Source organism: Panthera tigris, chromosome D1 (assembly GCF_018350195.1).
Source record: "Panthera tigris isolate Pti1 chromosome D1, P.tigris_Pti1_mat1.1, whole genome shotgun sequence".
In the NCBI taxonomy this organism is placed as follows: Eukaryota; Metazoa; Chordata; class Mammalia; order Carnivora; family Felidae; genus Panthera; species Panthera tigris.
Window position 1 is genome coordinate 109,095,910 of NC_056669.1, and position 4,550 is coordinate 109,100,459.

At 55.5% G+C, this 4,550-nt stretch overlaps 1 long non-coding RNA gene across 1 annotated transcript; it reads left to right on the top strand.

The window, feature by feature from the left end:
• Positions 1-2,223: 2,223 nt before the first annotated feature.
• LOC122231404 lies at positions 2,224-3,241 on the top strand. Its single transcript, XR_006208630.1, has 2 exons — positions 2,224-2,719; positions 3,073-3,241. It is a non-coding gene; the product is annotated as an uncharacterized LOC122231404 (long non-coding RNA).
• The last annotated feature ends 1,309 nt before the right edge of the window (positions 3,242-4,550 follow it).

Below are 4,550 nucleotides of genomic sequence, written 5' to 3' on the forward strand. Positions count from 1 at the left end.
AACCCCCTGTGTCTCAAGCGGTGCCCAGCCTGTAGGAAGCACAAAGAAATATGGGCTGGATGACAGGATCGGTGCTCCACTTCAGGCTCACGCCTCGTCCTGCCTGGATTGCCGCGTAAATCTCCCTGCCTCCTCCGTCCTCCTCACCACCACCAGCACAGCCATTTTCCGAAGCACGGATCCAGTCACGTCACCCGAGCCCCTCTGCCCAGAGAAGGCCGTCCTGCTTCCCCAGACGGGGACTTGGGGTCTCCTGCATCTGGCTGCAAGCCACCTCCCCTACTTCTTGTCCAGACACCTGACACTCCAGCCACGTGTGGGGGACCGCACCAGGGAGCACCACGGACCGGTACTGTTGCTCAGGCTGTTGGCCCGCCTCGGCGCGCCCTTCCTCCTGATCACCGCCTATTCAGATTCCCCCTCCATCCCCAAATCCTTCAGAGTCTAGCTCAGACACCCCCTTTCCCAGGAAGCCTGTGGACCTGCCGACTTGTTCACCCCCTGCTCACTGCACACACCCCAAAGGGTCCACTGTCTTTGCACAGGCCCCTTGGCTCAGGAATTGGGCTTTGCTTCCCTGCTGTGGGAACAGCCTGAAGATGAGAGTCTGGTGATGGACGGGGCAGGACGGCTGGGAGGCAGAGGCGGGAGCAGGAGACCAGTTGGGCAGCCACAGACGTCCAGACACTACAGAAGAAACAAGCCTGCACAGGTCAAGGCCGGGTGACTCCTGGGCCGGAGGCCGTGGTGGCGGCATGGCGGACCGTGGGAAGGGTGGGGACACTGTGAGGGAAGGATGCAGTCCTCTCCCCTGCGTGAGCTTGGAGAAGGCGAGCCCCTTCCCCCCGCAGTGGGAGAGGAGGCAGGCGGATCCCACCAGGCCACCCCACGCAGCCATCCCAGGTGTCACAGGAGGGCACAGCAAGCGGCAGCACTTGGAGACGCCTGGCCCGGGAGCCAGGTTGTTATTATGGGCTGTTCTCCTCCTCCTCACCCGCCAAGCCCCCCTTTCAGTTCTTCACAAGCCCGCCTGGCAGGGCGGCGGCCAGACTGGTGGGAGCCAGGGGAAGGCACAGCCCAGAGGCCAGCTGGGGCCAAGAGCCACAAACCACAGTGTCTTCATTTCTCCACACCGCCTCCACCGGTCTTGGGGTTGCCTGCCGGGAAGGCAAGGGGGGGGGGCGGGGGTGGGGACCCCAAGTCACCTCCTCCAGGACAGGCCACTCCCTAGCATCCTGGGGGTGGGGAGGGTGGGGCACACTCTGTGAGTCACGAAGCTTCCCTCTGCCTGGACAGCACCACATCCGGGTGCAGGGAGGGGAGGGTGGCTGCCAGATCACCCCACTTCAGGTCAACCTCTTTGTTTTCTCGGGCCTCCTTCTGCCCCCGGGGGCCCTTCCCCTGGAGGATGAAAACTCACGGACCCCAGGAAGTCACCCCGAAGCCACTGGCTGGGAACCAACCAAGCCCGAAAGCAGGCTGAGGGACAGAGAGATCCAAAAGAGAGCCAGATAGCTGACGGCTCACCCTGCGTTCTAAAGGCTGGATCTCCAGCTAAACGCTTCTGTTTAAACAGGTCGGATTTGGCCCGACCCTCCAAGGGGAGGCAGGAGGATGGGCTGGAATTTCCTCCAGAGCTCACATCTGCAGAAACACGAAGACTGGACCAGTGCTAATCTCAGGGCAGACACTCGATGCGTTTGATTAGGAAATACGTATGGGTTGCCTAGCACGTGCGGTTCCTGTTCTAGACGTTGAACACCAAGCAGCGGGGGTATGCGAGTGAGCAGGACGTGGTCCTTACCTTCTAAGCCTCCATTCTCCATCCTCCACGGGACCTCCAACGTGGACACAACCGGCGGGGGAGGGAGCGTCTGACATTCGCTCCCAGCCTGCTCCTGCCATTGAGATACACAGGAGCGGGGTGGGGGTCGGGGGTGGTTGCTGAAGGAAAGACACACATGCAGAGCTCACCCGCCACACCCACAAACCTGAAACAGGGTTGTTGTAGGACCCGTGCCCCTGTCCGCCCGCCAGAAGAGCATCCCAGAGTCCTGTCTGGCCAGGCACCGCAGGTAACATTCTGCACATCCCCCCCTCATTCGGTCCTCACAATACCCTTACTTTATAGAGGACGAAACCGGTTCAGAAAGCTAAAGAGTGGGGCCAGAAGCAGTGAGTGGTAGAGCTGGGCTCTTGGACACTCGATGGGACTCCCAGCCCTGGCTCCTGACCTCCCCTGGGCACTGGCCGGGTGGCTGGACCTCGACCAGCAGAGGGCAGCAGGGTCCACGGAGAGGAAGGAGCCTTTCCCCAGGACAGGGCAGGCTGGCAGGCAGGCGTACCGGGCGTGGAGACCTGGTCCCGTCGCCCCTGCCTGGGGCACCGTGGGGCACCACACCGCTCCCGCCAGCTGCCACCCACTAGCCATGACCATCCCAACAGTTGACCGAAGAAAAAACAGTCTCGGAGTGGCCAAGTGACTTGACCTTTTGGCCAGTCCAGGCAGACGTAGAACGAAAATCATGCTGCCCAGAGTCGCTGGGGTTCTGGTGTCAGAACCTGGAATTAGAATCCCAGCCCAGCGCTTCTGCCTCACAGGATTACAGCGCGTGGGCTGGAGTGAGATCAAAGGAGACATCCTGGCAGAACCTCTCTTCACCGAAGCCCTGTAACCCAGGCTCGCTTAACTTCCTCTGTGCTGTACCTGGGGAGGCAGGTGGGGTCTCGGCCCCTCACTTCCTCTCTCTTGATCCCACCCCAGAATTTATAACACAGTTGTGGGAGATTATCAAAATACTTAAGGATGTCAAGGAACCCCAAGGGAGTGCTCCCAGAAAGTAAGACACTGTGGGCCGGCCCCTGGGGGGCACGCCCCGCCCCACGTGGCCAGAACTAACCGGGGGAGCTGGTAGGAGGAGGGAAGGAGAGGATCTGGAGGACCCTGGAGTCCTTTCTACAGGAGAACTAGACCTAGACCGCAAGCAGAGACTCAGATCCTGTGATGGGGGCGGGAGGGTGCTGGGAAAGGTCAACAGAGTTGAGTACATCTTCCCCCAATGTCCCCACCAGCTGAAGGCGCTGAATCCTGTGACAAGGGGCTGCTTCCACAGCACAGGTGAGGTTCTTGAGGTCTTCCCTCTGGCCTGTCTCCCAACTTCAGAAACCCGGGGCCTCCCCAACTGTTTTTAACTTCCCCACTCCAACGCTTCCCCCAAATTAAAAAGAGTGCTTTACCAGTCGCGTGCCTGGACTCATCGTGTGCAACTTTCCCTCGCCTCTCCTATATCTCTGCCCCCACCCCTGGCCGAGGTCCACCCTGAGCACAGCGTGGAGGGAGGGGGTCTGAACGCCCCATCACCCTAGAGGTGACAAGCCGGACACATCATGCAGAGCTTCTCTTTCCCGGCTCTGTGTCCCCACCTCTCCTCCTCCTCCCTAACCAGCTTTTCAGTCTCCTAGTTGTTGCCTGTGTTTGTTTAGCTTGCCTATCCAGTCATTCACTCCACAGTTCTTTACTGAGCACCTCCCAGCCTGGAACCTGTTCCCCTCCCTGGTTTCTCAATCCTCTGTGCAGCCTGACTGGGAGGCAGCACCCCTTCTCTATGGAAGCTGGACCCCCCACTGGATCCTCATTCATCCTTAACCTGGCATCCTTAACCTGTCCCTCACACTTGAGACTTGGAATCTGGACGAAGAGACAAAGAGGCATACTTACATTCATTCTGGTGACACAGGCAATACTTTTTTCCTTAACAAACATAGGCCTACTATATATATACTTACCATATATATATTTACTATATGTATATATATGTGTGTGTGTGTATATATATATATATATATATACTTACTATATATACTTAATATATATATATATTGACTTACTATATATATAATATATATATTGACTTACTATATATATATACTTACTATATATATATATATATAGACTCATTCAATCCTTATAACCAAATAATACCAGCATTCTTCACAGAGCTAGAACAAATAATTCTAAAATTTGTATGGAACCAGAAAAGATCCCGAATAGCCAAAGCGATCTTGAAAAAGAAAACCAAAGCAGGAGGCATCACAATCCTGGACTTCAAGCTATACTACAAAGCTGTCATCATCAAGACAGTATGGTACTGACACAAGAACAGACACTCAGATCCATGGAACAGAACAGAGAACCCAGAAGTGGACCCACAAACGTATGGCCAACTAATCTTTAACAAAGCAGGAAAGAATGTCCAATGGAATAAAGGCAGTCTCTTCAGCAAGTGGTGCTGGGAAAACTGGACAGCGACGTGCAGAAGAATGAGCCTGGACCACTTTCTTACACCAGACACAAAAATAAACTCAAAATGGATGAAAGACCTAAATGTAAGACAGGAAGCCATCAAAATCCTCAAGGAGAAAGCAGCCAAAAACCTCTTTGATCTTGGACACAGCAACTTCTTACTCCACACGTCTCCAGAGGCAAGGGAAACAAAAGCAAAAATGAACTACTGGGACCTCATCAAGATAAAAAGCTTCTGCACAGCGAA